This window comes from Tenrec ecaudatus, chromosome 9 (genome assembly GCF_050624435.1).
Source record: "Tenrec ecaudatus isolate mTenEca1 chromosome 9, mTenEca1.hap1, whole genome shotgun sequence".
NCBI lineage: Eukaryota > Metazoa > Chordata > Mammalia > Afrosoricida > Tenrecidae > Tenrec > Tenrec ecaudatus.
The window spans coordinates 154,190,079-154,202,792 of NC_134538.1; the positions used below are offsets into that span (position 1 = coordinate 154,190,079).

Below are 12,714 nucleotides of genomic sequence, written 5' to 3' on the forward strand. Positions count from 1 at the left end.
GAAACATCTGGGCACTTCTGATCCTTTGGCTGAGATGTTTTCCATCTGGATTCCACCACCAACCTTTCTTCCCTCCCAACGTGTATCTCAGTCACAGCTCAACCCGGGAGCACTTCATAAATCAGCAAGAGTTATAGAAATCTTTCCCTCAATCTTGATCCCCTGAAGTTGTGACTCAGTGATTCCTTCCTCCACCCATAATTCTGAAGTCAACATGACATAAAATATAGGGCAACCATACATCTTGGCTTTGCTACTTCTGTTTTGATTTAAAATATTCTCTCTTGGTATAAGGCTTTGTCCTATTTGGGGTCATGTGTATCCAGGCCCTATAACAAGCAAGAGGGCCCGCTGGTGGGTTTCCAGCAATGATAACACACCACTTCACAAGGACACTCAGCAAAAAACTTTAAAACAATAATAAATGCTGGTGAAGAAGTGGAGAGTTTGGATGTCTGGTGCGATTGCATAACTGTCCAACCACAAGGAAAACCAGTATGACTGTTCCTTAACCGATGCAAATGGAAATACCTCATGATCCTGTAATCTCAGTACATGGCATATACCCTAAAGAAATAAAGGATGAAGTGAATAGATATATGCATGGCAATATTTAGAATAGCAAAAAAAAAAAAAGGAAACAATAAAAAACCCCTCCTGAGGAGTAATTGGATAAATAAATTCTGGTACAAACACAAAATGGAATATTTTGCATCCTTCAAAAACAACAGTGGGGTGGGGGAGACAGGAACAAAGAGGAGCTGATACCGAGGGCTCATGCAGAAAGACAATGTTTTGAAAATGATGATGGTAACATGTATGTGCAAATGTGTTTGATACAATTGATGTATAGATTGTTATAAGAGCTGGTAGAGCCTCCAATAAAATGTTTTATTAATAAAAAACAACAAGAGTGAGTTGACTTGTCAAACACCTCAAGACATGGACCCAACTGGAGGACATTATGCTAAGCAAAGTTAGTCATTCTCATAAAGATAACTATTTCACTGCACGACCACTAAAAAGCAATGAATAACATGGTTTTTCACACCAAAGGAAAAGACTTTGAAGTCTGTGACTGGCCAGGGGTACTGGTGAGTGGGGGTGGGGTTGTATGGCGTTGGGAGGGGGCGGGACAAGGAGGAAGGAGAGTGGGGCCGGGAGTACGAAAGAAGAAAGAGGGTATACTTACCTGGCAGGGGAGATACATTGATCACAAAGGTGGTTTTCCCAGGGCGAGGCTTATCCATTGCACTCTGGATGTGCTGACCCCTGCGATTTCCCCAAATGTGGGAAACTAGACTGCATAATTTGTGGTAGTGGGGGACTGTGTCTGCGCTCTCCCCTGGGGGGATAAAAAAAGAAGAAAGAGGGTGGATAAGCAAATGTGGCGAAGAAAGCGGATGGTGCCAGGCTACGAGAAGATATAGTGTCTAGGGTCTTAAAGGCTTGAAGGTAAACAAGCGGCCATCTCGCTCAGAAGCAACAAAGCCCACATGGAAGAAGCACACCAGCCTGCATGATCACGAGATGCCGAAAGGATCAGTTATCAGGCATCAAAGAACAAAAAAAAGCATATCATTGTGTGCTTACTTCCCTGATACAATCGCTGAAGACAAATGGGTGCATAAACAAATGTGGTGAAGAAAGCTGATGGTGCCCAGCTATGAAAAGATATAGCGTCTGGGGTCTTTAAGGCTCAAAGGTAAAGAAGCGACCATCTAGCTCAGAAACAACACCAGCCTGTGCAATCATGAGGTTTTGAAGAGATCAGGTATCAAGCATCATCAGAAAAAAAAATCATATCATTGTGAATCAGGGGAAGTGGGGAGTGCGGATTGGAGACCCAAAGCCCACATGTAGGTCACTGGATATCCTTTACAGAAGGGTCTCGGGGAGGAGACAAGCCAGTCAGGGTGCGATGTAGCAACAATGAAACATACAACTTTCCTTTAGTTCCCAAATGCTCCCCCCCACTATCATGATTCCAATTTGACCTTACGAATCTGGCTGAACCAGAGGATGTACACTGGTACAGATAGGAACTGGAAACACAGGGAATCCAGGGTGGATGATCCCTTCAGGACCAGTGGTGAGAGTGGCGATACCGGGAGCGGGGGAGGGAGGGTGAGGTAGAAAGGGGGAACCGATTACAAGGATCTACATATAACCTCCTCCCTGGGGATGGACAACAGAAAAGTGGGTGAAGGTAGACTTCGGACAGAGCAAGATATGACAAAATGCTCATTTATAAATTATCAAGGGTTCATGAGGGAGTGGGGAGCAGAGAGGGAGGGGAAAATGAGCTGATGCCAGGGGCTTAAGTGGAGAGCAAATGTTTTGAAAATGATGAGGGCAATGAATGTACAAATGTGCTTTACACAATGGATGGATGGATGGATTGTGATAAGAGTTGTATGAGCCCCTAATAAAATGACTTTTAAAAAAGAAAGAACCACATACAAAAGGCTTTACTGGGACCCCATTACTGTGCTGGTTCAATGTGCTGGGCAACTATGAATAGTAACATTTTTTTCTTTATATGTATTATATTCCACAGATAAAAAGAGAAAATAATCAACATTAAAAAAATTTTTTTAATTTTAAGAGAAGGGTCACAGCCTTAAAAACCCTCTAGATTCCTCCCCCATCAGATCTAAACACTGGTCTGAGTGGGCTTAAAAGGAGGAAAAGTAAAAATGAAACTGATGTAGATTCTTTTGTGACACATGAGCCAGCTTTAGAAAAATAACAGGAAAGGATGCCATGGGGGGGGGGGGGAGAAACCAAGTGTGCAGGCGGCACCCCCGGCACGGGTTGAAGAAAGCTTCACTAGTAATGTTACAATCAAGACCCAGAGGACGAGAAGGACTGACTGGCTGCACTAAAGCAGCTGAGGGGACATGGCCATACTCGACATCCTCTGGCTTCTCTTGCTGTGAGGCAGGGTCAGACATGTCTACACACTCCGCCAGTCGTCACCTATTCTGACACCAACCGTTTCTCCCCCGGGACTCTACTTCTCTGCTGGGTTCAGCACGTCACTGAAGTGGCCACCCAGAACTTACAGCCAATACTCACTATGTAGAGTGTTTATTAGGGAAGCTAATAGGTCAGCACAAGTCAGGATCAATAATCGGTAAGGATAGTCATCGTCATTTTTGTTATCACTTCCATCAATCCAGTTCTCGCCCATCGTGACCCTAGGCGCAACCGAATGAAACACTGCCGGGTTCCCAATCCTTCCTATGCCTGAGCCCATTGCTGCAGCCACTGTGTGGCAGTCTTCTCCCTCGCTGCCCCTCTAGTTTACCAAGCACTTTGTCCTTCTCCAGACACTGGTCCCCTCTGATGTCAGGTCCACAGTATGTAAGACAAATCTCACCGTCCTCGCCTCGAAGGGGCACTGTGGCCATACTTCCTGCAAGGCAGATTCGTCTGTCTTTTTTGGCACTCCACGGTACCTTCCATATTCTTTGCCAGCACCACAATTCACAACATTGATACTTCTTCTGTCTTCTTTATTCAAGGTCATTGGTCCACAGCATTGGCCATTGGTCACTGGGCCACAGCAATACCGCTCCATTACCAGCAGCCAAGTCTCTGTCCCAGCCTCTCAGCCACATGGTCCCCTGGTTTCTGCCTCTAGGGGTCAGGACGTGAGGCTGCCCATTGCTCTGTTGCACTCTCCCATAGTCTTGGGCCAGATTAAAGAAGGTACCTGTGGTCCATAGATAACTTTATGTCATCTTGAAGATGGACGAAAGTGTCCGGGTAGAATCCAACCTGTCAATCAGATCACAGACTGATGGCGCTTCCTCTGGGGTCTCCCTTTCTCTACCACTCCACCTTCCCACTGGCTGGGACCCTGGTGTCCACCCTGACAGGTACTGGTCCTGCGATGTTTCTACAGACCTTGGATCCACGTAACTCAGCATCCACCGGTCCGTGATCGTCCTGCATTCTGTCTGCAGCATTGCACATGGCTGCTGGAGTCTGAAGAGGGACTTATGGCCTAGTATTGGACTAACAGACTAGAGGTGGACTGGATAGGGCATTTTCTTGATATATAATTACTTACTGATATAAAGCTCTTTCTTATACATATGATGGGGTACCCACAAAAACTGGATAATATGAGAGGGATAGTGCATTTGGCATTCATTCCACCAGGTCACACTGTTACTCAAACTTTCTATTTAGAGGTTCTGAAGAGATTTCATTCTTAACAGAGTGCAATGGAAAAGGCCTGATTTGTGGCAGACGGGGGACTGGTTTTGCCATCACGACAATGCACCTGCTCACGCAGCCATCCCAGTTCACCAGTTTTTGGCAAAAGACAGCATGCCTTTCTTGCCCCACACACCTTACTCACCTGACCTGGCTCCGTGCAACTTCTTTTTGTTTCTGAAAGTGCAGAGGAACATGAAAGGACTGATTTGATGACATAGAAGAGGTGAAGAAAAAAGAGGGAGGTGCTGTCAGCCATCCAAACAGATGAGCTTGAAAAATGTTTCCAAGATGGAATCACAAATTTGACAAAAGCATTAAGTGTCATGGAGAGTACTTTGAAGCTGATAAGGAGATTTTGTTTTAAAAATTAAATACACAGCTTTGAGGTAAAAAAAAATCCATCTAGGGGGGGTACCCCCTTGTATCTGGGTGTCACTGGATTTGTTTCTCTAATCAACACAGTACCCCATAGTGTCAGCGCTGCTCTTCTGCGTCTCTGTGGCACCGTCTTGGATGCCTCTGGTCTCAGTCTCTGCCCCTCCAGACAGAGATCTCATGTGCTCTTCTGGTAGTCCTGGAAATTCGCTGTGTGTTCCAGGGGGTTTTCTGCCAGAGGAAGGGCTTTGATGAAGGTGTAGGTTTTGTCTCTCACGGACCATACCCCAAAGAAAGCAAAGGGTGTGGCTTTGTACACACCCCCACTACGGTCAGGACTTAATCCCACCTTCATTCTGTCCATCTATACAGCAGAGAACACCCTCCAAAATGGGATCAGAGCCACCGGTACAGGGCCCAGAACAATACGTCACAGAAGGAATTATGACCACAAAGGCCATGTTAACTGATGACATCACATTTATTTACATGTATGTCCCTCATAGCACTCAGCTGCTAACGGAAAGGTTGACGGTTCAAGTCTACCCATCGATAGACTGTAGAAGAAAAGACCTATCAGTCTGTGTGCTTCTGAAAGAAACCAGCCTTTGAGGACCCTAATGTGGCCCTCCCGGGGTCACGCTGATTCAGAATCAACACTATGGCAGCCAGTATATGGAGATCATGATGCAAAAGAAACTTCCAACCGGGGGTGCTCGTAAATAAATAAATAACTTACTTCAAAAAAAAAAAAAACAAAACCAGAAAACCACTGAGTGCTGAGAGGTGAACGGGGAGAAGACATTGGGTCCAGGCTTTCCAGGTCCTTCCAGCTAGGAAGCTTCTGTCTGAAGGATTGAGCTGAGTGATACAAAGTCATCGATTTTCATTCCAGCCAGAGAACTCACTTGGTCCAACCTCACACAGGGAGGCACGTTAAAGGCTTTCAGTGGAGGAAGGCAGAGCCTGGATTTACTCATGGAAAGGCCCGGCTGGCTGCTGGGTGGAGAAGGAACTGGAGTGGGTGGGAGGGCAGAGAAAAAACCAGTAAACCATAAGCTGCTTTGAAGTGAGTGAGCCTGCCTCATTTTGAGTCCTTGGATATGCTGGCTTGGAAATCTGCTTTGTGAATCAGCCAGAGTGGTGTGAACACTGGGGGCCTGACTCAGGCTAACAAGCAATCCATGAGAGATTGATCATAGTAAACTCAGAATGCCAGGTTCTTTTTAATTCACTCTGAGAAGTACAATTCCCAAGCAGCCTGAATTCTTGTATGTTCTGATGAATGTCATTTCTTTACACTGGAAGTACAAGATCAGAGCAGAGGGAGTTAGCAATACGGCTATCAAACTATTTTTGGAACTCTCTCAGAGAAAAAAGAAAAAAAATCTCTTTAAAGTATATATGAATAGGAGTCATAGGGACCGGGTAATAGACATCACCAGACACATAACAAAACCATATTGTTGACAACAAGGGGGCTGGAGCGGAGCTCCAAAGCCCATCTGTAGACAGTGCAACAGTCTCTCCACAGAGGGCCCACGGGGAGGGGATGAGACACCAGGGTGCAGTAAAGCATCGATGAAACACTCTATATTCCTCTGGTTCCTTGAGGCTTCCTCACCCCCACCACCATGATCCCAGTGCTGCTTCCCAGTTTAGACTAGACGGGAACATGTGCACAGGCATAGAAAGGGATGGGAGCTCACGACACAGAATCGAGGAGTGGGAATGGTGATGCCGGAAGAGTAGGAGTAAGAGGGGGAGAGGAAGGGAAAAAGGGGGAACCGATCATCGCAATGGCACATAACCATACACCCCTCTACAGGGGGGGAGAACAACAGAAAACATGGGGGAAGGGAGACATTGGTCAGTGTGAGAGATGAAAGTCATAACAATGTACAATCTATCAGGAGGTTATGCGGGTCAGGGGAGGGAGGTGGGGAAAGAGCTGATACCAAGGGCTCAGTAGAAAGTAAATGTCTAGAAGAGAATGAGGGCAACATATGTACAAACATGCCTGATTCAACTGATGTGTGGATTGTGATGAGAGTTGTATGAGTCCCCAATAAAGTGATTTTTTTTAATATAGAAGAGCAAAGACGTGGTGTTGAGGTCTAAGGTGCACCTGTGCCAACAGCTCTTCTGCCTGTGGAAGTTGTGCTGCGTTGGCATGATGGTGAAGAACATCGAAGCTGCCGCGGACCGCCAGAGGACCAACTAGCTCTGTCTCGGCAGAAGGACAGCCAGAACGCTCCTTAGACGCGAGGACGCGAGAGTTCTCCTCACACACTTTGGAGAGAGTCCCTGGAGAAGGACACCATGCTTTGTAAAGCGGAGAGGCAGCGAAAAATAAGAAGACCCTCGATGAGATGGATTTGGTATCAGAGTTGCAACATGGGCTCAAACAGAACAATAATTGTGTGTGTGTGGAGGGGGTGTCCTTATGAATCACAATTGCTTCGGCTGCACTGAACAGCAGCAGTAGCAGCAGCTACTAGCTGGAAATGCATGACACCTAACCTTAAAAGTTAGTCAAGACAAAATTTTACAAGTCATGCTATGCTGCTTTGGTCCAACCTCACACAGTGAGGCACCACTAAAGGCTTTCAGTGGAGGACGGCCGAGCCTGGATTTATGTCATGGAAAGGCCCGGTCGGCTGCTGGGTGGAGAAGGAACTGGAGTGGGTGGGAGGGCAGAGAAAAGATGATCAATAACCTCATCAATCAGGAGACACTCTGGTGTTTTCTGCTGTTGTGTTTTCTATTCTTTAAGATCTGCTTTTGCTGGGTGTCACCTAGTTGATTTGACCTAATAGCACCCTGGTGGCGCTGTCGTTTAGGCCTCGGACCACTGTCTGCCAGGTCAGCGGTTCAAACCCCCCAGCTGCTCATAGGGTGAAAGGTGAGGCTATCCGCTCCTGTAAAGATAGACATCTTCAGAAACTCTGTATAGGATCAGGATGCGTTGTAACCAACCCTATGGCAGTGGGGAACAGCGCCGTGTAGCACAGAGCGGACGACTGAACTGTAATCTCCAGGAGAGCAGACTGCCAAACCATGTCTCCCCGGAGGTGCTGGTGGATTTAAACCATGGACCTGTAGGTCAGTGGTCCAGTGCCAGCAGGGCTCCTGCATCTAGTCTCAGTGCTGAAGGGTCAAACCTTAAAGGAAGAACTGCCCCACAGGGCTTCCAAGACCTTCCCTCATCTTTGTGTTCCCGCAGATGGCTGCCTCTTTCTCCTGTGAAGGGGCTGATGGTTTGGAACGACTGATCTTTTGGGTACCAGCCTAGTGCTTAACCATGGTGTCACCGGGGATCCCCCAAGATCTTCAAAACGCCAAGCTCTCTGCCATCAAGTCACTTCTGACTCAAAGCAGCCCTATGGGACAGCATAGAAATGCCCCTGTGGGTTTCCAAGACTAACTTTGGATGGGAATAGAAAGTCCCATCTTTCTCCCAAGAAGCAGCTGGTGGTTTCAAGCTGCTGGCCTTCCGGTTATCAACGCAGTGAACACCACTGAGTTAACTCATCTCAGTGGTAGTGTGTCGGCATCACACTGGGATGGTGCCCTGCTGGTGGCAGCCCTTGCCCCAGGGGGAGGGGGTGGCCTGCCCTGTGCTGTGTCCCCGACAAGCTCTGGAGGCTCAGTATTCTACCATCCTCCAAAATTCCTGGGGACTCATTATCTCCGACTTGGCTTCCAGGCCTCGGCCCAGACCCTGGGGGACAGCAGCTAACACTCCTCTTGTCTCATTTCTCAGCCTAAGGCTTTCAGTTACCCTGTTGAACAGCTGGACACCCTTCTCTCCCTGGGTGCCTGAACCCCCTGCACAGAGAACAGGCCGGTGCTGCACAGTTTAACCAGGCTCGGCAAACCGAGATTAGATTAAAGTTAGATTAACTGGTGGGGCAGTAGGTGGAGCTGGTAACCACATATCCGTCCCGTGGTTCACACCCTCCAGCTGCTCTTTGGAAGAAAGATGAGGCCGCCTGCTCCTGTAAAGTCGTGTCGGCATCGACTCAGGGACAGTGGGCTGTAAGGAGGCAGCTTTTCCTCTAGCGGAGGTCCAACGTCTACCAGACCCTTTGGGCGCAAGCAATTGAGGTTCTCTCGCACCCTGTGGTGATAGGCATCTTTCTCAGATACTCAGGAGCCAGCGGGTGGGGGCCAGCAGCTGGCTCTGTCGGGTGAAGCTTTGCCCTGGAGAGTCATCCTTGGCTACGGACCCGGGACCCACATTTTCCACCTGCACACCAAACAACATTCTAATAGGTCACTACAGGAGTAAGTTAGGAGATGGTGTGAAATAGGTTAGAGGTCAAAAAGGCCAAGATGGTCTGTCGGGTGGGTTATCTCCTCCTCCAGGCTGCTGCCATTCTAATCTTTTGGTGGGCCCTAAGTAGTTATGTAGGAGCCCTGGTGGTGTGGTGGGGGATGCATTGGGCTTCAAATCACAAGGCCATCGGTTCAAAACCACCAGCTGCTCCTCAGGAGAAAGGAGGCTTTCTACTCCCATAAAGAATTACAGTCTTATAAACAAGCAATTAGAGAACTATAAGGCACCGCGGTGATGTAGTGGATTATGGGTTGGGCTGCTAACCACAAGGTCAGCAGTTCGAATCCACGAGCTGTGCCACAGATGAAAGATAAGGCTTTCTACTCCTGTAAACTGTTACCACTGCAGAAACCATGGGGCAGTTCCACCCTGTCCTACAGGGTCACTACGGCAGTGAGTTTGCTTTTGGAGAGGAAGCCCCATTGCCACTCTTCCCAGCTGGCCCTGCTGACCATCTGATTCCAACCACATCCATGCCTGGGTCCTGGACCACGGCCCTTGCCCTTCCTCCCCACCCCTCGTGGCTGAAGTGAGAAATTGTTCTCTTTAGGGGCGGTCGACTTGCTTCTGACCCCTGGTGTGTGACGCGTGTGTGACGGAGTAGAACTGCCTCCTAGGGCTTTCTTGGCTGTGATCTTAATAGAAGGAGCCCTGGTGAAGTCGTGGCTTAGTGCTTACCTACTAAGAAATCAGTTGTTTAAACCCAGCAGCGGCCCCTGGGCAGAAAGACCTGCAGTCTGCTACCATTTAGAACAGTGGTCCTCAATCTGTTGGTTGAGACCCCTTTGGGGGTCGAATCCTTTCACAGGGGTCGCCTAGGACCATCAGAAAACACATAACTATCTCACAATATGTAATTACATATTTGGAGGGAAGATGAGGTAGAAAGGGGGAACCAATTATAAGGATCTACATATAACCTCCTCCTTTGGGAATGGGCAACAGAAAAGTGGGTGAAGGGAGACATCAGACAGTGTAAGATCTGACAAAATAATAATTTATAAATTATCAAGGGCTCATGAGGGAGTGGGGAGGGAGAGAGAGAGGGAAAATGAGGAGCTGATACCAAGGGCTCAAGTAGAAAGCAAATGTTTTGAGAATGATGATGGCAACCAATGTACAAATGTGCTTGACACAGTGGATGTATGTATGAATTGTGATGAGTTGTTCAAGCCCCCAAAATAATTTTTTTAATTACATATTGTGTTATGATTAAATCACTATGCTTTAATTATGTTCAGTTTGTAACAGTGAAAATACATCCTGCCTATCCGATATTTACATGACCATTCGTCACAGTAGCAAAATGACAGTTAGGAAGTAGCAACGAGAATAATGTTATGGTTGGGGGGGGGCGGTCACCACCACATGAGGAACTGTATGAAAGGGTCGCGGCGTGAGGAAGGCTGAGAACCGCTGATCTAGATGCACAGCCTGGAGAAGCCTCTGGGCAGTTCCGCTCTGGCCTAGGTGGTCACTGTGGGTTGGTATCCACTTAGAGCCAGTGGGTCTGGGTGAAGGTTTAGTGGAGGCCGATGGTCAGGACTCTTCTTCGAGGGTACCACTGGGTGGTTTCCAACGCTTGCCTGCCTTTCCCTTAGGTGGCCCCACCCCTGGGATTGCCGTCGCCGCTGTTGTGGGTAGAGTCTGATTCTCAGCATCTTAGTGACAGAGGGTTTCCTTCCAAGCCAAACTCACTGCCCTGAGTCCATTCTGACTCCTAGTGACCCTGCAGGACAGAGGAGAACTGCCCCTGTGTGTTCTGGAGAATCTTTCCAGGAGCAGAAAGCCTAGTCTTTCTCCTGGCAGTTTCGAACTGCTTACCTTGGTAGCTAATAGACCAACCCCTAACCACTAGGCCACCAGGGCTCCTTTGACAGCACTATTTCTTGAGACAGTACTCAAAACACTCAGGAGTCAAGGGGTTTAACAAAAAAGCAAAGCGAAAATTTGGTTAACTTTTGCCTTAAAAATAAGCAATTAGAGAACTGTACAGCGCCCTGGTGATGTAGTGGGCTATGGGTTGGGCTACTAACCACAAGGTCAGTAGGTCAAATCCACCAGCTGTGCCACAGGAGAAAGATAAGGCTTTCTACTCCGGTAAGCCATTACCGTCCCAGAGACCCACAGGAGCAGTTCTACCCTGCTCTGTGAGGGGTCTGAATCCACTCTATGGCTGTGAATGAGTGAGTGAGTGAGTGAGTGAGTGAGTGAGTGAGTGAGTGAGTGAGTGAGTGAGACTCTGTATGTCAGGATCCAGGCTACTTGGTCGAAGTTACAAGGAAGGGTGGAGGGAGTTAGCTATGAAATGTGTAATTTCACAAATAAATTTATCCAAGAGTGAGATTGCTCAGTATACTATTGAAGGGATGAAATGATCGTTTGTAAGAAATGTGATTGTTTGCTGGCTTTTCGGAGCCCTTGTAGTGTAATGGTTACGCCTTGGGCTGTGAGCCACAAGGTTGGCAGTTCAAAATCATCAGCTGCTCCGCCGGAGAAACACGGGCTTCCTTCTGCCATCAACAGTTAGAGTCTCAGGAACCCACAAGGCGGTCACCGTGAGTCAACATCAATTCCGTGTCAAGAGTTTGCTTGTTTTTGTTTTTTGAATTTTCAGATGACCAGGCCTTTCTTCCTAGTTTACCTGAATTTGGACACTGCCCTGAAACTGGGTCAGCCTGATTGAAACAGGAAACCCTCCCCTGACAGATGGTGGAGGCTGCATATGGAAAGCATTGACTGGCATCAAAACTGGGTCTCCAGCAGAGAAAGGAAGAGTCTGCCCAGGACTCTCACTGACAAGATATGAAAACTCAGAATAAACCTCCCTCCACCGGGTCGATTCTGACTCAGGGAGACCCTCTGGTGCAAGGGAGAACTGCCCGCATGGGTTTCCAAGACCAAAACTCTTTAAAGGAGTAGAAAGCCCCGTCTGCCTCCCTCGGAGGGGCTGGTGGTTTCGAACTGCTGATCTTTCAGATCACAGCCCAACTTGCAAACAATACGCCACCGCCGCCACCCCTCCCACCAGAAGTGTTTCAGACAGACACACCACAAGATACAACCAAAAAGCAGGAGTGATTTTCAATCTCATTAAAAAGGCCACGAACAGACTCAGCGCTGGGAAAAAAAACAAAAAGTAAAAAATCGAGGTAACCAAAATTGAGAGTTCTGCTTCTTGTTGAGCAAAGAGCTTGATTTGTATCTGTAGGGAGGGCGCTGCCTGGACCAGCCTGCGCCCAGGCTTCCGCCGCCTAGGATTTCTCCGGGTAAATGAATCAGCGCTCTCTTTTGCCATTTTACTCTCCTTACAGAATCGATTAGTAAGAGTCAGCACCTCTGTGGCTGAAACAAAGTGACTAAAATTGAATTTTAAAGCCCACTTGGTCTTGAGATACTAACTTTTTTTTTTAACACGATGCTGAATGCGTCTTGCTATTTTTACTAGTGGCTGATATCAAGGATTTTGACAGCTGTGTTCATGAAGGATTTGGATCTGTGGTGTTCTTGCAATGTCTTTCATTTTAAGGGGTTAATTATGGCCTTATAAAATGAACTAGTCCTCATGTGTCTGAAATAGTTTGTATGGGGCTGGTATCAGGTCTTAGCCTAAACATTTGCTAATGTTCACCAGTGAAACCATAGGGCGCTGGAGTTTTCCTTCTGCAGCAGGATCTGAATTATGACTTCAATTTTCTGCACAGCATTGGAGAGTTTTGGAGTTTTCTATTTTTGGACAGTTTTTTCACTTTTAAGGAAATTGA

The 12,714-nt window shown here is 47.5% G+C and overlaps 2 non-coding genes across 2 annotated transcripts; both read left to right on the plus strand.

Moving 5' to 3' along the window:
- Positions 1-1,184: 1,184 nt before the first annotated feature.
- LOC142457660 (U1 spliceosomal RNA) lies at positions 1,185-1,348 on the plus strand. Its single transcript, XR_012786358.1, has one exon. It is a non-coding gene; the product is annotated as a U1 spliceosomal RNA (small nuclear RNA).
- A 1,281-nt stretch (positions 1,349-2,629) lies between these two features.
- Positions 2,630-2,750, plus strand: LOC142457619 (small nucleolar RNA SNORA61). Its single transcript, XR_012786321.1, has one exon. It is a non-coding gene; the product is annotated as a small nucleolar RNA SNORA61 (small nucleolar RNA).
- The last annotated feature ends 9,964 nt before the right edge of the window (positions 2,751-12,714 follow it).